At 40.9% G+C, this 24,734-nt stretch overlaps 1 protein-coding gene across 2 annotated transcripts in view; it reads right to left on the reverse strand.

Moving 5' to 3' along the window:
* Nucleotides 1-13,852, reverse strand: part of ACSL3 (acyl-CoA synthetase long chain family member 3) — a 63,615-nt gene extending 49,763 nt beyond the window's left edge. Inside the window, exon 1 of one of the 2 annotated variants that reach the window (XM_037016312.2) lies at nt 13,595-13,852. The gene's annotated coding sequence lies outside the window, so the exon portion shown is untranslated. Of the gene's footprint in view, nt 1-13,046; nt 13,117-13,594 lie in introns of those variants that run through there. The other variant, XM_037016313.2, reaches the window with a different exon arrangement.
* Nucleotides 13,853-24,734: the final 10,882 nt, after the last annotated feature.

The raw sequence follows: 24,734 nt of genomic DNA on the forward strand, positions 1-24,734 counted from the left end.
TGAATGCCCTTGTACTGTTCACCATGTAAGAACTTATTCACTATGTAAGAATTCGTTCACCATGTAAGAACTTGTTCGTTATGCTTCAGAAGATTGGAGACTGACGAGAATTAGGCTTGAGATGGATTAATGATTGTGCATTGGGCATTGACCCCCCATACAGAATTTTATTGTTGTTAACAACCATTTGATCAATAAATGAGAGATGCCCTCTCAAAAAAAAAAAATATTATGTAAGAAAAGCAAATAATTATTAACTTTAAAAGGAATTACCTACTAAGAACCAAATGAAAACTTAATAAAAGTAATTTATCAGAAATTAATAGCAAACACCATACTCAAAAGTAATTTCCATTAAAGCCAGGAACAAGACAAGAAGACTGGCTATAAGCCTAAGTGCTGCACTGGTAATGAGGCTCTAAGCCCTGTAACTTACTAGCCGCATGCACCTACTGAGCACTTCAAGTACGGTAGGTCCAAACTGGAATGTGCTCTAAATGGAAAATATATATGGAACTGCAAAGACCTAGTTTGAAAAACAGAATGTAAAACATCTGATTAATAATTTTTATACTGGTTATATGCTAAAATGATATTATTTTGGATCAGGCAGATATGTTCCAAGACCCCAGTGGATGCCTGAAACTGCAGAGTACCGAACCCTATATATCCTGTTTTTTCCTACACATACATACCCACGATAAAGTTTTAATTAATAAATTATGTACAATAAGAGAGTAACAATAACTAATAAAAGAGAACAAATATGACAACATACTGTAATAAAGTTATGTGACTACGTCCTTTGTCTCAAAATGTGTCACTATGCTGTACTCACCCTTCTTGTGATGTGAGGGTAAAATGCCTATGTGATAGAGGAGGGAGGGCAATGATACAGGCACTACGATGAAATGCGTGTTAGCCTGCTACTGACCTCACAGTATGTCACAGGAGGGTCACCTGCTTCCCGAGCCGGAAGGTAGGTAACTGAGACCACAGAAAGCAAAACCAAAGATGGGGGGACAATTCTGTGTTGATTAAATAAAGCATATCAAAATGACCTGTTTCTTTTCACTTGATTTAATATGCCTACAAGAAATCTTAAACTACATATATGGCTCACATTTGTGCTCTCATTGCATTTCTTTGAACTGCAGTCTAGCAAGTGCAATGATGAGAAAAAGAAATGAGTATGAACACTGGAAAAGGAGACAAAAATCATCATTTGCAGATAATTGGGTGTCTGACAAGAAAATCTGTAAGATTCATCTGAAAACTACCCAACCAGAGGGAGAATTCACTAATGTATTTGGATGTTAGATAAATAATAAAAATCGAGTCTTCCTATGTACTAGTAATGACCAATCAGAAAAGGAATAGGAAAAAGACGTTAGACACAACAGCAAAAACAACTTTAAAATACTTCATGTACACAATACCTTGTTTAAACATTTGTATGTATGTACAAAATGCTGATAGACACTAAAACACCTACATATATGGAAAGACAAGACTAATTCCTAAGTAGAAAGAATAAACATAATTCTGCCAAAATTAACCTATAAACCAAATGCAATCCCAATCAAAATCCTATTAGGACTTTGTTACTTGTTTATTTCATATGATTACTCAGATATTAATTCCAAAATTTACCAAGAAGGAAATTCTTTAAGATTAGCTAATAAAGCTTTAAAAAAAGAATACTTAGTGCATGCTTGCCCTAGTAGATGTCAAACCAACACTACCTGTTCTGGTACAGAATTTTAAAACCAGAGGTATTCACAGTGTTTTTGTGTTTGACAATGGTAGCATTTAGGAACAGTGGATAAAAGGAGTTTATGCAGCATGAAAAAAAATCAGAACTGGGCCAATTGCTGAATTTAAGTCCTGGGAAGATAAGGAGCAGATCCCTGAAGCAAGCAACAGCCTAACAATACCTCTCTTCCACAGCTCACTTGTCCCAAAAGAGATTTGTTCCTATATCTTTTTTCTGATTACAAAACAATCTGCAGGGCTATCGGCGGCCTGCACTGACTGCACTGCCTGCATTGCCTGGCCTACAACTGTCGGGGAGAGAAGCAGTGTGATAAACTGGATGATGCCACTTCACCGCCGTCTCTAACCCAAGCGGAGCAGGGCAAACATGGGCACCTCACAGCCTATGATCAGTGAGACCTGTGCCAAAAATACAGACATGCTGGTTCAATATTTCCTCCAGAACTTAGAACTGAGATCGAAAGAACTGGAGAGAATTACAATAAGCTGAGGACTGCCAAAGTAAGCTTGTCCTTCAGGACTCAGTGGAAGCCTCTGCATGTAGTCTCCTTGGTCCCACAGACAGAGCTACACCAATCGTGTGCTGACTCTCCTCCACTCCTGCCTCAAAGAGGCATGAACGAGCACGGAAGAATCACAAGTAGCTTGGGATAGCAGGAAAGATGAAACTGGAATACAGAAACATTTTGCAGATAGAATAAGGTTAGGTTTTTCAACCAGATTTGCTTTTTTGTAATGATTCCTTGGGTCAACATAGAAAACCAACCAGAAAGGATTCCGGGTCCTAGTTACTACAACAGCCCAAGGGAAGGATGAATAGGTACACAGTTTAGGGCAATAGAAAAAGCAGCAGGCACAACTACAGTGTCTTTTCTTAGGTAAAACCAATAGAATATAGGGTGATATGAAGATTAATCTTTGGTAGATTAATGTCAACACTTCTAGAATGTTGGATGACTTGCAATAAATATGAGGAATACAGGAGGAAGAGCAGATACGTATGAAAGGGCATGAGTACAGGGCTGGATATTAAGCTCGTGGGAGTGACAGGATAAGAGATAATCAGTATATTGTCAGAAACGCAGCATTGGGGCTCCTGACAGAGCTGAAGATGTAGATTTTAGTCATCGCTGACTCTATCCATGAGAATAGAAACCATGGAATCCCTCAAAAATAGTATACTCAGTTAAAAAATAAAAGGATTAATGACACACACTATAAAAGCCAGCTAGAAAGGTAAAGAAACCAACAGCAGTGTCCTAGAAGCCAAAGGCAGACAAGAGGGCCAATGAGGACATTGTCAGGAGTCCCAAAGGCTACAATGAAATAGACAGTGGCTATGACATTAAAGTACAGCTGACCCTTGAACAGCACAGGTTTGAACTGCACGAGTCCACTTATATGCAGTTTTTTTTCCAATAAATATACTGGAAGATTTTCTGGAAATTTGCAATGACTTGACAAAAATCTTTTCTAGCTTACTTTCTTGTAAAAATACGGTATACACTGTAACATACAAAATAAGTTAATCCACTGTTTATGCTATTGGTAAGGCTTCTAGCCAACAGCAGGCTATCAGTAGTTAAGTTTGGTGGGGGTGGGAGTCAAAAGTTATACACAGATTGGATTTTCAACTGTGCAGAGGTGGGCACCCCTACCCAACTGTAGTTCTCAACTGTACAGCAAGCAGTTGGCCTAGCTTAAGACAATCCGTCACATTTTTTTTACCTTCTTTATCCCATGATTTTTAAATTATATTTGTCCCTATTACTCAACCAGTCAGCTATTCAAATGCACATTTTCTCAACAAGTCTACTGTTTTGGAATTCCTCAGCTCCTGCTAGTAAGTATAACCAGTCATTTTGGTTCCTGGCTCTCCTCCTGTATTATGCTCAAGAGGTCCAGAGTCAAGGGCAGTAGACAAAGAGGCAGGACCAACTGCAGAGACTTTTCTGAGGTAAAATGAATAGGATATGTGGTGATGTGAGATTAATCTATGAAGATTCAACTCAGTTTAATAAACACTTACTGAGAGTCTCGTGGCCATTACTGTGCTAGGGGACAAAGATGCAAAGATTGAGTCACTCGCTATCTTCTGTATGCCACGCACTGCATTTACATCAGTGAATAAAAGATAAACATCCCTGCTCTCATAAAGCTTTCTAATGGAGGTATATATTAAGCATCATACTCTCCCTTAAGGAGCCAAAAATAATAATTATGTTCTATACTTACATGAAAAGATAGCAAACATATTTATTATTTCATAAAGCAATTTGAACTTAGTAATAAGACAACACAAAATGTAATCAATCACCTAGAGTTAAACATGCCTGTCCTCTGGCACTATAGAATATGAATAAACACTATTAAACCAAATAATAGATACAATCAGCTATCAGTTATCTGTGGGTAAACAAACTATCCATGCATCAAGAACAATTTCCTAATACTGACTCATGTTTCTGGGTTATGTTCCATCCAAATTTCTACCATGTAATCCTCTAACACATGATGTGGCACAAGATATACGCAGTTTAAGACTTCTAACAAAGTAACTGCAATCCTTACACATGCCAATTTTACTATGTCTACCATTTTTCAAACGAACCTGCAGACATGCTCCCTAAATCCAATACCCTTCAATTCATTTCCCAGAGCCAATTAACTCAAGCTCTTCAACCCCATCCCAAACTCAATTCATCTCTAAAGCTGCTCCCTGCCCCCAACTAATAAGCCATGCGTGGGCCTGGCTAGCTTTTTATCTTTGAACTTTAAGGATTACAACAGGCGCCTCTTGGTAAAATCTGCTGGCATTCCAAATGTGTGTACCTTCAATATTACACACATGTAACATTGTTCTGCCATACTGTAAAACACTACAAATCATACATAAAATACAGAACTTTTTTTTCTTCCAGCACCCTAGAGATGGATTACATGCACAGTCCAGAGCACAAGTGCCCTGTAAGACAGATGTCATCCTTATCCTAAAGAAACTGACGCTCAGAGGTTAAGCAACCTACTGTGGCTACAAAACTAGAATAAGGAAGAACCAAATTTGGAGATTCAAGCAAGAGCGCAGTCACTAAACTCAAGCTTTTCCTTACTCCGCCCTATCACACCCACCCCACTCCTTATACTGGGGTCTCATGAACTCCCTCTCTGACCTCATCCTTCACTCCCAGGCAGCCACTATCTCCTACAACCCACTCCATCTCAAAATGCTGTTGGAAAGAACAGGTATTCCGTTTATGCTTCAGAAAGTGATACACAAACTAAATACAGATTTTGAATTTCTAAGGGAGTGCTATGCTGTCTAAATAGGCATCCATCATGCCTACTCTCAGAGCAAATGATGAATACAAATTCTTAAGACTCTAACACACTAGCAATATGGAAAGTTGTAATCCTGAAGGAAAATGACTTAAGGAAATATTCATAGTGAATATGTAAAAAATGATTCAATGTACTATGACCCATGTGGTATAATTTCAATTAATGTTAATTCTGTTCACACTAAAATTGTGTCAAATGTCTAAGATTAATTCATTCTGTTTCATTCTTCCTTTCTAAGAAACTAAAACAAATTCCTTGCTTCATTTTAGAGCACTCAACTACCCCACATCTAGTCAAGAGAAGGCCAGAGAAGGATTTCTGGTGGTGCTATGGTAAAAAAAAGCCAAAGTCAAGGTCCAGAATGAGGATCACTGCAATCCTGGTAAAAGTAAAATAAGTAAAAATAAGAAATTTTTGTGGTTGAGGTAGGACTTTCATAGCTTTGGCCAAAGTGGTAATGAATATTTTATAACACAAAAATGTCAGTGCAGGAAAATGACCTGGTGTATTTACAAAATCAGTTTACAACTAAAATAATATTTACAAGGTTAAGAACTATCTATGTGGCAGTATCCTTAGTATCTAATAAAATCCATGCAAATATCCCAATGGATTCCAAGTTTCAAACACATAAATGAACACACAGAAGGATGTGCACAAAACTAACTGATAAAGTTTCAAAGACACCTAAGAAAGAAATATGGCAGAGGTAACAATAGTCCTGAGCCAAGTAAGAGGTGGAAAGAGAGTTAAAAGAAAAGGAACACTGATGGAAAAGCAGATCATAACATTGCTGAGCAAGAAAGGATTACAGACAAGGAACTGAGCTCCACAAAGGCTAAATGGTATGGACAATGCCACAGGGCCAGGCATGATGCAGCCACAGAGGCAGAGTTAGAAACAATCTGGGCCAGACTCCAACCACCCTTCTTGCAACAGCTCAGAACCCACATGGTTCTCTTCACTTGCTGGCTGCTTTGTCTCCTTCCTATTCCCAGAACCTCCCATTCATTCACCAATTACTTTCTGAGTCAAAAGAATCAATAAATAAATGTGCTTATGCAAAGTCTTTGTAGTTTTTGCTCTCAGAGTCTCTTTTTGCATCCCCCAACCAGGGATGTGATTTATCCTATACCTTCCCTAGTCCCCCAAAATAGTTGATGTCTAAATTTTTTTTTGATATACAATCTTATATTGGTTTCAAATACACAGCACAGTGGTTCAACAGTTACCCTTATTACTAAATTCTCGCCCCCACTAGTGCAGTTAACTATCTGTCAACAGAATCATTGGCTATATTCTCCATGCTGTAATACCATCCCCCTGACCAACTGATTTATGATTCAGAGATTTTGTGCCCTCTTATCCCCCTTACACTCCCCAATCACCCACCTCAACCCTCCCCAATCGTAACCACGAGGCCTATCTCAGAATCTATGAGTCTGCTGCTTTTTTCTTCATTTTGTTTTGTTTTGTTTTTATATTCCACAAATAAGTGAACTCAGATGGTATTTGTCTTTCTCCACCTGGGTTATTTATTTCACTGAGCGTAATGCCCTCTAGGTACACCCATGTTGTTGCAAATGGCAAGTTTTCTTTTTTATGGCTGAATAATATTCCATTAGGTGTATATACCATCTTCTTTATCCATTTATCTACTGATGGAACTTTGATTGCCTCCATGTCTTGGCTACTGTAAATAATGCAGCTATAAACATAGGGGTGCATGTTATCTTTCGAATCAGGGATTTTTGTTTTCTCTAGCTAAATTCCTGTAAGTGGAACTACTGGGTCAAATGGTATTTCTATTTTTAATTTTTTGGGAAACCTCCAAATAAATGGCTTTCCATAGTGGCTGCACCAATTGACATTCCCAACAGAGTTGGAGGGTTCCCTTTCTCCACATCCGCACCAACACTTGTTATTTCTTATCTTTTGGATAGTGGCTATTCTAACTGGTATGAGGTCATATCTCACTGTGGTTTTAATTTGCATTTCCCTGATGATTAGGGATGTGGAGCATCTTTTCATGTGCCTGTTAGCCATCTGTTATCTCTTTTTTGGATAAATGTCTGTTAGGTCCTCCAACCATTTTTTAATTGGGTTGTTTTTTCAGTGTTGCAGCATAAGAGTTCTTTATATATTTTGATGCCTAAATTTTAACTGTCAATCCGCTCTTCCCCAACTTCCCTGGACCTCCCCATTTGAGTACCTTTCTCAAATTCAACTCTTTCTTCAAATCCAATTTATGAATTAGTTTTTTGCTCAACTATCTTTTTTCTAGCTACCCTGGCCAAACATGATCTGTCCTCTGTATCACTCACTTCACATTAACCACATCTAGTATGTATCTTCACAGAGTTTGAACACTTTCGTCCTTATGGAATTAATATTTCCTAGTCCCCTTTATATGATGCATGCTTTTATTTATAAGATGGGGTCACTCACACACTGGATTCAGAATACTTGTTACTGCTTATCAAAAAGCTACTTCTGAAGGACAGAAAAACAAAACAAAAAAACAAAGAAGCACAAGGTAACTTTTGGAGGTGATATGTCTATTACCTTGGTGATGGTTGCACAGGTATATATGCATGCCCAAACTCATCAAATTCTATATACTAAATAGGCAGATTTTTGTATATATGTTAAAGGACAGAGAAAGAGAAAGGGGAAGGAAAGAGGTGCAGAGAAAAAAGAAAACAAGAAAAAGAAACTAAGAAGACAGAAGGGGGCAGAGAAACAAGCGAAGCAATGAACATAGGGGAATCACCCATGTGCCCTGAACTACTCTGTTCTTTTCCTCCATCTCCATAACCCTGTGAAGTAAGAATTAAAATCTTTGTTACAGAAGTTGAAATGGAAGGCTTACAAAGGTCAGACAGCCAGCTCAAATTTATGTAGCAAGTTTTACACACATAGATGGCAATTCCTTCTCCAGTCAACAACACAAAGTTGATGATACATTTTGGAAATGCTACCTGAATTGTCAAGGAAGGTCCTATTACAAAAGGTATTTATAACTAACCAGAGGAGACTCATTATCTGAATGAGAAGTACCATGTCAACCTACTTTCAATGTGTTTTATATACATTTCCAGAAAATGAAAGCACAAGATAAACCCTAAATTATTTATGTTAAAATATTACAAAATCTAATTATGTCTCTCAATATAGAGTTGTTTTTTTAATATCTCTTCCCAATTTCCATTAACAAGCTATAATATACTGGACATTTCTCTGAAATATATTTATTTATGTGAGGATGATAAATGCTGTTGCAAAAGAGAAGACAGTAATAAAAAGTGAATGGACAGACTTAATAATACTTCATATTCTAAAAATAAATGAGAACAGTATTTATTGAGCACTGACTATGTGCCAAGCACTTATCTCATATAAATCCTTACAACAGTCTACAGGTAAATTCTATTACTATCTTTATTTTACAGAAGAAACTACAGAAGATTAAATTCTAAAATGACAATGATAATGATTCCTGTGAATCATTCCTGTGAAGGAATGATTAAAGGAATGACAATGTATTGTACAGTATTTACATTCAAGTACAAGGAAAAATTCTAGTTAAATTATCTCAATTTAGTTTGTTACTCCTTTGGGAGGCACTAAACTATGCATAATTAAAACAGATACAAACATTGTCCCTAAATGTAATCACACCTCCTTTCCAGACACAATCATGCCTTCAGAGGCAAACTGTCACCCCACAGAGGAGGGACAGTACCAGGGTTTCTAGAACCAAACTACCTGGGATGAGAGCCATCTAGCACACTGAAGCTCCCCAGTGCATCAATTTCCTGAAATTTGAAACGAGAATGATAAAAAAATCTCTCACAAAGTAGAATAGCACCTGGCCAGAGGATGTACTTTAAGGGTGTTGCCTATGATCCTATTACAAAAACCATTAGTTTAGAAAAAGAAAAACCAGGTTTTGATCAGAAAAACAGAATTAAGTGTGGTTACTTTCTGAATCAAATAGGGGACAGAAAAGCTGACCATGACATGACAGAATGGGCACCTTTGCACCTCTTGAGCAATCAACGTTAGGACAGCAAGACAAGCTCTTTAATTTTCTAGCAATATTCTTTGATATTGTTAACATCTCTAATGTGTATATACCTGTGTACAAACACACCTGGTCCAAATTCAGAGTTAAACATTCTATTGCCTAGCTCCCTTGTTCAGCTGGCAAAAGTCCAGTTCATCTTAGAAAACTGGGCTACAACCTCCACTGTTTTTCTCCACTGCTCTGTCTGTACTGATCATACCACACAGTAACACATCTGCTCTTAGACCTTCTTCCCCTACACTGTATCATGTTCACACGCTTCCCTCCTTTCACAAACCATCGATGCTTTGACAGCAGGGACTTAGTAATCTTTTTTAAATTTCCAATGTCTTAAAAGATAGGCACTAAATAAATACATGAATGAGTAAATCAGTGCTCCCACAAATCCTTATAACACATCCCTTCACAAACAAGCAGAAACCTATACCTGGAGATGATTTACTCAAAAGGTTACTTAGGGAGCTGCAGTTCTAAATAAGAACTAGCAGACCAGTTGAGCCCATGGAACCATCTACCAATTCTTTATCCCTCAAAATGGGGATTAGAAATATGTAAATAAATATACTTTAGCAAAAAAACAGGAGCTAAAATTTTAAATAAAAAGAATTAAGATACTTAAAATGTCACAAAAACAGCAGCAATTTGAAAACTTTTTCTTATGGCACTAAAAATAGCATGTAGGGAAGAAACCAGAAAATTTAATGCTTATGATGTCTCCTTTTTTAGAAGAGAAATAATCTGTAATCAAAAGTCAGATGGAAGTATGTATATACACCATTAAGGTGGATCAAATCAAGACCAAGCCACATATTAAATCAACGGTACAAAGCTCGTGTAGTGAGGTTTTCTAAAAAGACTCTCACATGAGTCAGCTAAAACTGGGCCGACTTTTAGGAATTTAACAGCCTTTGGCAATTGTTTGGAAATCACTCAGGGTTCCAAGATAAGGCACCAATTTGTTTCAGGTCAGATACAGGGCTGCCTTTTTCCTATAGAACAAGAAGCCAAGGCACTGGCCTCACTTGTGCTTTGGATCCCATCCACTCCCATCTTCTCAGAAAACTTTGCACAAACACTTAAGTAACACTTTTCCCGTCTGTATTCAACATCTCCCTCTCAACTAACACCTTCCTGTTAGCATTTATAAACATACTGAAATCAAAATTCTTGCAGACAGTACTGTGTTCTTGCTGTCTCCGTCTTCCTCACCTTCCACTTGCTCCTGCTGCCTACCCCATCCCTACCTACACACACCAACATCTCCTGGGAACGTCAACCATGACCTCAGAGGTGCTAAATCCAATGCTTCCTCCCACCCGAGCGCTCCTCAGTTGGACTGCTCGCAGCCCGGGCTGCAGGCACAGCTGCTCTGGTCGCACTCACTTCTCTGGCCACGCCTCTGGTCTCCACCGCAAGCTCAGCCTCCTCTACCCAGCTCCCTCCCAGGCCTCCAGTTCTTATCCCAGTCTCTCCACAGGCAATTTCACCCATGCCCTTGGTTTCAGCCATCACAGCTATGCTGATGGGTCCAAAATGGTAAACCAGCTAATCATCTGACATTTTCTCCTAATCCATTACTATAAATCACCATGTCTGGCAATTTTCCCTCTAAATCTCCATTTTCTCAGTATTTCTACTCATGATGTAAGGCTCCTAAGAGGATCAAATGGGCTAATGTGATAGTACTTTGAAAAAGGTGGGGGGAGGGGGCCCTAAGTCTGAATATGAGTATTCAAATTGAAATCTCCTTGAAAACAGGGTCTTTACCAACTTCATTTTTTAATTAGTATATATAGTAGCCCTAGCACAGTGTTTTCCATGCAGGTGGCACTCAGTAAATGTACTACAATCAACTGTATTGGCTTAATACATGTTCAATATATTCACATATCTCAGTTTATATTTCCCAAGCCACGTCATCATTTTGTCTCCTAAGAAGTGAGAATTTTAAGTTTAGTCACTCTGTACACTATAAGTATACTGGTAACTATGATGCTTCTTATCTAAAATTAGAAAAACCTGCCACATTTTCTTGGCCTGGCTTTCCTGAAGTTATACAAACACCACCTGCAGGTCCAAATCTCACATACAGACTCTTATTTCCCAACTGTTCACCTTGAGAAGAGAAAATTTAAGTACTACAGGAGTATTTAAGCTTTAAGCACCCTGAATGCAGGCAAATTGGCTGCTTGATGAAGTTCTCTATCCCATTTTCAAAACTTGCCACATGAGCTGGGGAGACATTCTGGTTAGGAACAAACACTGAAATGAAAACATTATGCTCAAAGTTCTCAAACTCTTGCATCATGTACATAGAATTATAGCTTCTGTATGCAAGGTTGTCATCTGGTAAAAATCTCACTGTATCAACTCAAACTCCTACATTTCAATCTAAATCACAATCCTCATTTTCATCTTCATTCATATACTACTTTTGCTTCCATGCACGTAACTTGTTAGTTACATATTTATTTATATGATGATTTCCTTCATGTCTGTTTCCTTCATAAGGTCAAGGATCACATCAATTCTGTTCATTGCTGCATTCCCAGAACCTTACACAATCCCTGACATACACGGGAATTAAAAGGTTCTAGCTAAGCAATTAATTGAGTGAGGAATAAATTAGCCATTTAAGCAGAACCAGACAGCAGGGAAGCACACAAGCATTAAGAAAGATCTTGAGGCTTTAAGATCTGACCCCCGCAAACCTGAGAGAAGATGACTTTCCCCTCATAATGCATCCATCCTTCATTTCTTCCATAACTTTTTTCCTTCCTTCCTTTCCTTCAAGAACATTTTTGACTCACAGAATTTTTCAGACTTAAATCATCCCATCCAAATGTCTTACAAATCCAGTAACTGAGACGCAGAGACATAAGGTGACTTGTCACCTTGACCCTTACATGAAATGAATGCACCCGTCCTCACCTGACAACACGGCCATTCTATAGAACCAACCCTTTCTACAGAAGAGGATAGAAATAAGTCTAAAGAGAAAATGCCAGGAGGACTAGAGAAGCCTTAGTCATCCCTAAGGGTGAGAACTGCACGGAAGATAGCAGAAAACAAAAGAATAAAGTCTGTGCAAAATGACTCCCATGTCACACCTCCTCTTCCCTTTAAGAACCGAATGCATTTAGGCACAAATCAGCAGTACCTACCTACAACTCTCAGAATAATCAGGGGAAACAAAAAAAGTAGTGATAATCATAAAAGAAGGTATTGCCAAACTACAGCTCTCTTGGCCAACCAAACAAAAATCCACCGTGGCGACTGTTCAGTCAGCCACCAAGCAGAGGCAGCATACTGTAGTGCTAAGAAGTAAGAACTCTGGATTTTTAGAAAGGCAGCTCTAAATCCCAGCTTCTCCTCTTACTTGCTGTGATCTGGGGCAAGTTAACTGTCCAAACTGCAGTATCTCTGCCTGTAAAGTGGGAATAACCATCATCCTGGAGGGTTAACAATGTGAAGACACTATGCATAAAGGTCTTAGTACAATGCCTGGCATGTAATAAAGACTCAATAAATGTCACTATTTGTCATTTTATTCAGCTACAGTCACTTTCACAAGCCCTTAGTCCCTCTTTAGCTTCCATATAATTTAAAAGATGTTCTACCCTTTCTCTATCTGAGGGGCCATATATATAATACCTTAGAGCACATTTTCTAAATCCAGACTGGGCAAACCGGCCCAATGTCTCAGAGCCTCACGGTCCTCATCGATGAAACGGGCCTATCATCCCCCCACCACCCACCCAGGTGTGCGGGTAGGACGCACTCCCGCAGACTTACACATTCTAGCGCGGATAGGTAAGGAAATTAAAACGCAAAAGCAAACCTGCAACCCCAACGCTACAGTTGTACGCGCAGTCCCACCGCCACGGGCTGTGGCCTCAACAAATACCAAGGTCGGTCCACCTCACACTTCCAATTGCTCGTCACGCCCCGCAGCGACAGACACCCCCGCCGCCCGCCGTGGTTTCCCGATATCGCGCACGGTTTCCTCCCAGGGACCGCGCCGCAGCGGGTCTGACCACGCCGCCAGCACGCGCCCCGCCCCCAAGGAGCCGGGAGGAACCCCGCGCATCCTGCCTCCCACGGGCCGCGCGCGCTGAGGCTCCCCCCGCTCACGTGGGCCCCGGGCCGAGCCCACGTCACCCGCTCCCAGACCCCGATGCGGCGCCTCCCACCTACCGGCCGCTGCTCCCACGACGCGGGCCGGTCCCGGACCCCGCGGCCGCCTGCGCACACCCCGGGCGGCTCCGCGGCCACGTCAGACACCCGGGCCGGCCGCGGGCCGGGGTCGCCCTCAGACCCAGGCTGGCCGCACGCGGAGGCCGCGCAGCCACCCGGCTCCGCAGCTCCCACAACCGGCGCCGCACTCACCGCGACCCTGGAGCCCCGGTTCCTCCGGTCTCGGGCCCGCGAAGGCCCGGCGGCGCCCCAGAGCATTCACGCCCCGTGCTGCCTTCTGGGGCCCCTGGCGCAGCTGCCGCGGCCACACTGCGAGGGCGCCGCCGTCCGCCTCCCCGTCCCAGCCCCGGTCGCGGCGACAACCGTACGGCTGCTCCCAGCGCCGGCAGACGAGCGCCTGTTGAGCCGAATCGCCCGGGACGCACACCCAGGCCGGCGCTCGTTGCATATGCAGAGAGGCCGCCGCCCATTGGCCCGCGGGCGGTGGCGCGTGCGGGGCTGGGCCTATCGAATTCCGGCCGGGGAGCGCGGCGCGGGCGGCCCGGCCCGGGGCGGGGCGGGGTTACTACAGGTCATTCGGCGGAGCCGCCGCGGACGGGACCCAGCCGCCGCCAGCGCGGGGCGGGGACCAAGTCGGTGGGGAGGGAGGGGACTGCGGCAGCTGGAGGAGGGGAGCCGGGCCCCGCGGCCGCGACGTGGGCGGAGGATAGGCGGGTCCCGCAGGGTCTGCAAGATGGTCATTCCGCGGGGAAAACAGTCCTCTTCCAAAAAAAAAACCCGATCGCAGTTCTTACTGTAATGCATAAATCTTAACATAGATGATGAAACAGTCATGTATTTTCATTCTTAACTGGATTAGTTATCCTCTTCTTGCACAAATTTTGTAACGTAAACTGATTTTGCAGAATGCCTGAAGCGAGAGGGGCTCAAAAATTCAAAGCTTGTCCTTTTGTTTCTCTTGTTTGGGCTTCACCTAACTCAGCAAATTAGTCCATCTCCCCTAAATGCACTCACTACTTATCCAAGATTGATAATTGCTTTCAAAGAATAAAATTCCCTCCAAACTATTGTTTTTGGACATTCTTCTTGGGAATCTAAAAAGTGTTTCTGAATTTAAAGAGTTTGCCATTACATCTCATGTTAGGCACTACAAAGGGGAAAAAAGACTGTGCAGGTAGACTGACTCCCACAAACAAACAGAAAACGCACAAACCAAAACAAATGATTCAAATAATTACAGTGCACTGTAAGAAACATGACTGCCGTTACCCTAGTAGTAGTAGGATAGGGCTCTTATTTTTTTTTTAATCCAACATATTATTTAGGTGGTCTGTGAGCAAAGTTATAACATTGTCAGATTTAATACCACAGGAAATAAAACTGGTTTGGAGGGTTAATTTTTTTTTTTTTAAGTAGTGAGGGAGCCACAAATAGTTATTTGAATAGTAAATCCCAGTGCCATGCAAAACTTTTCTTTAAGTAGGTGAAAGGTGACTCTCATGAGCCATCCTCAGGCTAACCAAGGGAATCTTAGAATCAGTGAAGCCGCCTGAACTTGAACTAGGTGGAGTGATGATGCACAGAGCAAAAAAGTCTCTCTCACCTTGGGCCCCAGGCCCGTTTAGCTATCTACAGGAATAGATACCTGACTAAGGTAACCTGTTCTTCCACTAGAAAATATGTTTGGTTGCTTGCTAATCTGTAGAAACCCTACCAAAGGATACACCCTGATAGTAAACGGAATGCAGAATTTCTTATCTGAAAAGACTTCCACCATTCTGCATGCAGAGAGAAGTATATTGTAGAAGTGGTAGTTCCAGAATCAGGAAAAGCCTCTAGAAAAATAAGTGATTTCAAGGGAAGAAAACCAATACTGAAACTTTTTTTTCCATTAGTAAGTGTAAAGCAGGCTAGTAGAATCCAGCAACATCTTAACATCTTTCTTCATTACTCTTTCTACATTATAAAATTCATAGATATGACATATTTTCAAAAGAAAATATTCCTTGGAGTATAATTCTAAATTCTCATCTCGCTTAGGCTAAACAGAAATGTAATATTTCTAGTTTCTAGATGTTTTGTTTTTTAAATAAAACAAAATGTGCACAGTTGCTTTTCTTTTAGAGTTTCGGTGTTTTTATTTTATTTAGAGCTTTTAAGAGTTATAGAATTTGGCTGCATTTCCCTTCTTTTTAGAAAAATCCAATTCAGAAACTGTAATGGCCAACTGAGTGAAAACATCCAGCAGTTCCCATAAGAATTTTATTTCTCCAGAGTGCAGGGAGATGTATTTGTAATTCTCATGAATACCTAATGATCTGTTTCATGTGAAAAGTTGGAGAAATTGTCCGTGACTGTATAGCGAACCACCACTAACATTATCTATAATCATTATAAAGTAAACCCAGGACCAGCTGATATTTAAGTTTAACAGACACTTTTTCTTTCTTTCATTTCTGGTGGATCAGGGTGGAGGGAGCTGTGTTAGCATATGATACTACATGTTTAAATTAAAATGGCTCTGACTTCTAGGAGCAGAAAACTCCACAACAACCAAAAGCAATGACATTTATTTACCTCAGAAAACAATAACTCAAGAAGCAGGGCAAGTCCAAGATAGGTCCAGAGACTTGGCCATGCCAGTGAGGGCCCGAACATTTACCATCTTTCAATCTGTCAGTCTCAGTATATTGGTTTCATCCTTAGACCATCTTAGTCACAGATGGTAGCCACAGTTTCAAGGGTCAAATGAAGAGAAAACAGCATCTGGCCAAAGAACAGAAGTGTTTCCTACATGCCATTTCTTATTGAGGAAGAAACCCTTTCTCAGAAGGCTCAGAAGAGACACTCAAGTTCCATTGGCCAGATTGGGTCAAATGTTTATATCCTAGCTGCAAGAGAGGCTGGGAAAGTGGCTTTTAATTAGGCACCATCAACACAGAAGATTCCATGGGAAGAAATCACTGTGGGAGGGCCTAATTGGCAGTGTCTGCCATGAATATCTGAAAGTGGCTTACACAACAAAACCATCTGCAGCCTCACTTAAAATGTCCAGAGCATCCCAGTTCCAGGGTTGCTTCAGAGGCTCACCGGTCAACAGGACCCAGCTCCCTCTATCTCTTTATTCAGCCATCCTCCCTTCATAGTTACAAGATGTTGCAACTGCTCCAAGCATTATCTTTACACAATATATCCAAAGCCATAAAGGAAAGGTGGCTTCCCTTAATCATTTTTAGGTGTTTACCAGGGAACTACTTCTTTCCAAGAGGCACTCTGCCCACTTGCCCTGAGCCAATCACTAGCAAATGTAATCACCCTCATAAACTTAGCACAGTCATAGATCATCCACTAGGGTGGGGAGAGGATAATCTAGTGACTGGGAACAGTGTAATTTAACCTCTGGTTCAAAGGGCACAGCACAACTTGAAGGATAGGACCCCACTCCAAAGAGCACCATCCTCAAGCTGGCTTCTCAGCTAGGCCTTTAAGAGACCATTAAGAGTTCTATCAGGCAGCAGTTAACTGTGATGAAGTACCTGGTAGGACCCATGGATGCTACAGTCACATGCCCATTGTTGCCACTCACCATAAAATGGATCCTTTGGTTGCAGACCAGTGTTAGGCAAGATTCCATAATGGCAAAAGGCCCTCAGATTGTAATACTGCCCAGCCTAAACGGGCAGGATCAGCAAACCCATATGCCAGTTATGTACCAGTCCCAGGAAGGACAAAACACTGCCTTACATGCTGCTAGAAGCAAGCCCTGAAGTGGAGATTCACAGGTGCCATCAGCATCACAGGGGACATGTGACTGCCAAGGGGACATGTGCAGGGCACGGGCTGCTCTAGGTCATCAATCAACATATCTGCCATTTGTCCTTTTGCTTCCCCCCCCAAAAAAAAAAAGGAATTCTAGGGAATTTTCCAGTTACTGAATTTCAAGGAAAGAATCAGGAAAATTCTGGGAGGTCTTGTGTGTCCAGATCCTTTGGTCCTGTCTTTCTAGGAAGTTCTTTCTTGCAAAACAGGCATCAGCTCCAGGAGGAATGTGCATGGGTGATCATGAGATGAGCGACTGTCCTACATTTTTCTGCTAAAAAGCCTTCACGTAATTATGAAATAAATAAATAATCCTGAGTCTTCTCTTCTCAGGAACCATCTGTCTTAATTCCTTTTGGAGTCCCTTACTGAACTTACTTCTCACTTCCTTTCACCCTTTCTGTTTCTTTTCTCTGGACCTGCTAGAGTCTCTCTACATCATTATAAAACATTTGGAAGACAGTGCTCTTACTAATTGATCATTATTTCAACAAATATTTAAGTGCCACCAGATGACAGATACTGTGCTAGATGCTGTAAATATAGCACCTATCAAGACAAAAAATCCTGACCCTCAAGGAGTTTATATCCCAAGATAAGATCATTGTAATAAATAAATAAAAATAGTAAATGGGAGAATTACAGAATCAAAGGTGCTCTTTGGATATTTAAACAGGATACGTGGGAGAAAAGAGGACTAGAGACAATCTTGGGCAGGGAGGTCAGGGAAGACAACATTGAGAGGTAACATTTAGGTCCTAATGATGAAGTAGCTGATAGTTTTGGCAGGAAAATCATCCTCCAGTTCTCAAGAGCCTCTCCCAGGCACTAGGAGCACAGTCTTGTACCACATGGACTTGCCCTGGCATTGTGAGGAATCCTGTCCAACTTGCAGAATCCGTAAATATAAGGAGAGACACAGTCCTATCATCTAAAGGCCCATAAGCTGCTGCTTTGGCGCTTAAGGCATTTAACTTAAATGTCAAGTGCCTTGTGAAGCTCCCAAGCAAAATTACTCATCCCATTCTGTGTGTTTTATTCATGCTACTGTCTAATTGGTTAGCCCTCTTTAGGTTTCAAGTAATAGAAAATGCATATTAAACTTTTTGGGTTTTTTTTTTGTGAGAGGGCATCTCTCATATTTATTGATCAAATGGTTGTTAACAACAATAAAATTCTGTATATGGGGGTCAATGCACAATGCACAATCATTAATCCATCTCAAGCCTAATTCTCAACAGTCTCCAATCTTCTGAAGCATAACGAACAAGTTCTTACATAGTGAACGAATTCTTACATAGTGAATAAGTTCTTACATGGTGAACAGTACAAGGGCATTCATCACAGAAACTTTCGGTTTTGATCACGCATTATGAATTATAAACAATCAGGTCAAATATGAATATTCGTTTGATTTTTATACTTGATTTATATGTGGATCCCACATTTCTCCCTTTATTATTATTATATTTATTTTTAATAGACTGCTGAAGTGGTAGGTAGATGCAAGATAAAGGTAGAAAACATAGTTTAGTGTTGTAAGAGAGCAATTGTAGATGATCAGGTGTGTGCCTGTAGACTATGTGCTAATCCAAGGTAGACAAGGGCAATAAAACATCCATGGATGCAGAAGCTTTCTCTCAACATAGGGGGGGGGATGAGGTTCTAAACTTCACCACTGTTATTCCCCAATTTCTCACTTGATGGCCCCCCTGCGACTGTGCCTGTCTTAGGTTGTTCCTCCCTTGAGGAATCTTACCCGTCTCATATTAAACTTTTTTAAGCAAATAGAATGTATTGGCTTACAAAAGTAAAGAGAATGTATCTGCCTTCAGGGATAGCTTGATACAGCTTGATTTCAAAAGAGATCAGGAAGAGCAGTTTGGCTCTCTCCCTTCTGCAGCTCTGCTTGCTTGATGTGGATGTTTACTTCATCCTGAGGGCCCCCATGGCAGCCAGATGGTTAGAAGCCCTAGCAGACTCCTATCCCATTGGAAATCCAGAGGCTCTTCCCAGAAGTCTCATTTCCTCTTGAGGTATTCTGCATCCCTCTTTGCCCAATCTGTTTGTCCAGAACACAGTGCTCTGTCTGTCCAGTCCTGACTCACTTGCTCCACTCTGGGATCCTAGGGAGGAGTTCAGGCATCCACACCCCAAAGGCACTGAGAGAATGTGCTCGTGAGGCCGATGTAGATTCTCCACAGGGAAATCAGAGGGTAGTTATTAGTGAAGGTGAAGGAAACAAAAACACCAGATGGCACCACCATGAGCTTAGGGCTCCTTTGCTGTGTTACTGCCAATTGCATTTATCTCTTAACCCACAAAGAGCTATTTGAGAAAAGGAAACACAGCTTCATCTTTTTATCTCTATAATCGACCCAAAGTGGTGGTAGATACAATCCTTGGACCACATCAGTTGAATAAATATCTGTCAAAATCAATTATTGAATACTCTACGTACATGCACATGTTTGCAGGAATACATACACCAGTGCTGATGTTTACAGTACATTTAAATCTTTCATAAAGCATGAAACTGCTTCTTAAAAGTTTGAAAGACTATCTTTATACTACTTTTACTGCAGTTATTTCTTCTGTGATAGTTTTAGTTTATCTTAATTTTCATTCTTTGTGCAATGAATTCATCCCTATTTTTCTGTCTTACAGTTCAATCCACACTTAATTTGCCATTTTACAAATTTTCTAATCCCTCTAGTCTTCTCAAAATGTGCTGAGCTGCAGCCCCTGGGAGCTTGTCAGAAATGCACTCTTAGGCCCCATCCCAGACCTACTAGACCCAGATCTTTATGTTGAAAAGATTTTTCAGGCAAATCACAGCCACATTAAAATTTGAGAATTGCTGGTCTCCTTCTCTATACTAGTACCATCCACTGGAGATAAAATAGGAGCCACATATGTAATTTTAAATTTTGTGATAAAAAAGTACAAGGAACACAAGCCAAATTAATTTTAGTAATATATTTTATGTGACTTAATATATCACAAACATCATCGCTTCAACTTGTAATCAAAATAAAAAATTGTTAATAAGATACTCTCTTAAACCTGGTATTTGTTTTACACTTATGTCATATCTCATTTTGGATTTAGCCACCTTTCAAGTGCTCAGTAGGCACATATGTTTGGTGACCACTGTATTGATCAGGAAAGCTTCAGACTGTAAGACGCATGAAAACAACAGGCCATGTCTGTTTCACTCTCCACTGTATCCCATTACCTAGCACAGCACCTGACAGGTAGCGGGCTTCAATAAATGTTTGTTGAGTTCATAATCTTGAGAGGAGGAATATTTAAAATATTTAACCAGCAGAGCAAAATCACTGGACAAACAGAATAGGTCCTTGTATCAATCGAAACTGACAGGATGTGAACAACCAGTACTGCCACATTGGTGAGAAATTACCTACTATCAGCCTAGGATACATGAACTGGTCCGATTCATTCATATCTCACATGAGAAGATGAGGTCCAGACAGGTATGTGATTCATGGATAGTCACATATCCTTTATTATGAAAACTAACATTAGGCAATCAGGTCTTAACTTCCAACCCAGAGAGGCTTCAATTATATTCATTCACTAGTAAGCACCTACTATGTGCAAAAGCATCATGCTGGGCCCAGTGAGGGAAGTAATGAAGAATGATATTCATGCACTTCCAAGAACACCCCCACCAGTTAAGATCACTTCCATTTTCACTGAAACAGAAACCCCACCTCAAGCGATTTAAATTTAAAGGCATTTATTCAGTCACATAGTTGAAACCCTAATTGTAGAGTTTGTTTCTGGAGCAGCTTCACCCAGACGCACATGTCTGCAGGCTCCTCAGTTTCCTGCCTCTCTGAGGCTCTCTTCCTTCATGGGTTGACTTCATTATCCATGGCTACCCCAGCTCTAAACTTTCCTTCAGTCACCAAAGCCAGCCCAAGAAAAAACAGCTATCTTTTTCAGAAATCCTGGACAACATCTCTATGGGGAAAATGGCAGTTCCTCTGGCCAAGATCCTCACCTGACCCTAAACTACTTGATGATGTAATTGGCCTACTGCTAGGCTAGTGCTTCCACACTAGGCAATAAGCTATTATTGACTGAGTCCCTGTATGAAGAGCTCTGCCCAGTGCTCTGAGCAGAGGCAGAGATGGAGTGGATTAGGGACCTGTACACTGCTGGATGCGGACGTCATTCTAGTGCTGAACCTACCACCATGAGAATAAAGCCAAGAACGTTCTGTTGTCATTTCTTGGTCTCACTGAATCCATAGTGAACTTGCCTGGGGCTGAAACCCTCAGGTGAGACAATCTCCTTGTATTGTATTGGCCATCATAGGATTAATCTGTTATCATTACCTCAGAAACAGACCTCATGTGCAGGGAGATAAAATGTTCAGGCTCCTGTTAGTCAGGGGCCATCCCAGAGCTGAGTGGAGTCAGCCATGGGAGTCAGCCATGGGAGACAGCATGTAGCCTTAAGGTGAGGAAGAACTTTGAGTAAACTTATCTTTGACAGGAGGAAGAATGCTGGTGTGCAAATCACAGTAGCATCTACTCCAGGACTTGTGTTTCTTAATTTTTACTACCCCTGTTGAGAAGGTACCAATCAATCTGAAACATCCCTTCTCTCCACTCTCTTCTCTCTCTCCTCCATTTTTCTTTTTTTTCTTCCCTTCCCACTGCCTTAAAGGTAGAAGCATCTAGTAGACAGAATTGAGAGTTATGATCAAAGTCAAACAGGGAAGTCATTTTTATTTTTCTCTTTTGCTCCTTCAGATCTTGAAAATTGAAAACCTTTATCATTTGTATTTTTCTTACTATTATAAAGACAGTTTTTAGTCCAGAGACTTTTAATGAAAACCATGCCATACACCTGATATAAAAAAAACATGTAAAGATTGTTTATTTGTACCTTGTTAGTTTATTCCTGTTTATATGGAATTTTGATGATCTTGTGAATATTTCTAGGAGCCATACACAAATATAAAAAATTTTAGTTGTTTCTGTTTTATACACTTTCTATGTACTTTCCAAACCACAACACTCCAGTATTGTGTCATCACATCTTGTTTAAAAACATATTTCTCAAACTAGTATAATTTGTGGAAATACCAAGGCATTAACTAAAAGTATAGTGAGGGTACCTAGCTCATCTCACCCGAGTACAAAATGAATTAAATTAGAACTTGGGAAAGCCTACCTGTGACTTTAGTACCTTATTACTTAAAATGTGTTTCCATGGACTAGCAGCAGAAGCTTCACCTTGGAGTTTGGTAGAAAGGCAAACTTTCAGGCCCCTTCCAGATCTACCAAATCAGAACCACATTTTAAGCAAGACCCCCAGGTGATTCCTGTGCACATTAAAGTTTGAGAAGCACTGATTCAACATTACTGCCAGTTCATCTTCCACCAGATATAGATACACTTGCCACTTCGATGAAAGCCAAGAGCAGAAAGAAGAAAACCGCAGGTCCAGAGATCAGGTAGAGCATCTCTGATGTCTAGTGCCTCGGCACACTGATCAGGGACATAATGGAGCTTGCCACAGATGGAGGAGAAACTGGGTAAAGGATGGAGGGACAGACCTCGAGTTCAGCACGGTTGTTAGCTATTCATCCCAAAAGCAGAAGCTGCTGCCACTCCCTGAGCTGTGTTAAGTAAAGGGAGGGAAATGTATGCACATGTTTCAAAGAACCAAGTTTCTCCAAAAGTGACCCCGGACTTCTTAAAGACCACCTTTCCCAATGCCACCCCCTCGCAATGGACCTGAGTGATGCCAGCAAGTGCTCCCAATGTCAGAACATAATTCCCAACCTCACTGTACACCAGTGATATTAATTCAAGAAGAACAAAGTAATCCACACCTTGGTTTTAACTACACAACTCACAAATTCTCATCTCTCCACTTTTCAATCAGCTACTTTTAGCAAGGGTGGAAAGAAGCAAGCCACCAAATGGACAATTAGTGAGAATTTCTTGCTTTTGACGAGATACCCCAATATAGTCTTCCTATTACTGCTATCAAAGCAGCCTTGAAAAAAAGGCTTCCCTCAAAACTTGATGATATGTCTACCAGAAATAATGATGGAACAACCATACTCTCCTAGAGGATAAAGAACCAGATACATGAAATTACAAAGCTCTATTTTAATCCACACACACAAAAATCCTAGTTAGATCATTTATAAAAGATTATATCTAGCATAGATACCTCTTGCGTTGTCTTCCCGGCAACCTTTTCCCATGTTTGTCTATTAATAATAAAGCTACCCTTTCTTTTTGAGAAAGGGCCCTTCCCCATTCTGGGTATTTCTGACAGAACTGCTGGTCCCTGAACCTTGTCCACACTGGCCACAGAAGCGAGTGCAAAACCCAAACTGCCAATCAGAACATCCTATCCCCCAAACCACAGGTATTGGTTCAAGGGTGGTAACATGTTCCAGGGAAGACCAATTGGACAGAATCCATCCCTTGGAATTTTCTATCTGTATCCTGAGCAAGAGGCTGAGTTGGGATAAAGTTTACTGAGTCCAGATTTATTCTCCCTCAGAAGCTATCAGGCTAGCACAGCCCAGGAAAGAGATGGGACCTGTACACTGGTGGGTGTACAGAGATGGGGGTGAGAAATCAAACCTAGTGGTGCTTGCGGCCAGCACCCACCACTCTTCTGACCAGTAAAATAGCTCAGTGTGTTTGTACTCTTGCTTACGTTAGTCTGAGGTCATTCACAACTCAAACTTCCTGCTATACAAACAGGAAAACGAATGAAGGGTTTCAAAATGAAATTCACTGAAGCTTGGGAACATTGCTTGTTAGCACAATGAAATTGCAGTTATGTCTTCAGTGAGCAAACAGTCACTTACCCTTTACTGGCTGTTCCGCATACATTCATCATCCCCTTTCTGTAAAGCAGGAATCACATTTCCAGCTCTTCGCTTTCTTCCTGCACTAGGTCAAGCAAGCTCAGGTTTCTGAGTAAACATGGCAGAAAAGAAGCATAAAGCAGTGTTTCCTCTTAGACACATGGGCCTGAGCCAGCCACTCCCTCCTTCTCTACCCTGGTTAACTGGATGGATGGTATGAAATTCCCATTGACGATTCTCTAAATCAAAATGTTAGGGTGGAAAAACAGCACTTCAGTATTAAATCAGTGTTTTACATATATATTGTTGTATTTAATAAAATAAATAATACCCCAATGAAACATTTCCCCATTTCACAGAAGAAAACACTAAGACTTTGTTAGGTACCTTGAAATCCTGAAACTAGTGAATGGTAGAAGCTGGACACACACCCAGGCCTGACTCCCAGCTAAGGATTTTCTCACGGCACTGCATTGCTTCCCAGGAAACAGGGCAAGAGTGTCAGTCATCCCAGTGGTATGTTTATGTCACACCAAATGTCTACATGCTCAGAAATTTTGGAAGTGTGATCAGTACTCTCTCAAGCCTTGGTGTAAAATAGCATGTTAGGTAAATAATCATTAAATCGGGCCTCAATTG

Source organism: Manis javanica, chromosome 12, assembly GCF_040802235.1.
Source record: "Manis javanica isolate MJ-LG chromosome 12, MJ_LKY, whole genome shotgun sequence".
NCBI lineage: Eukaryota > Metazoa > Chordata > Mammalia > Pholidota > Manidae > Manis > Manis javanica.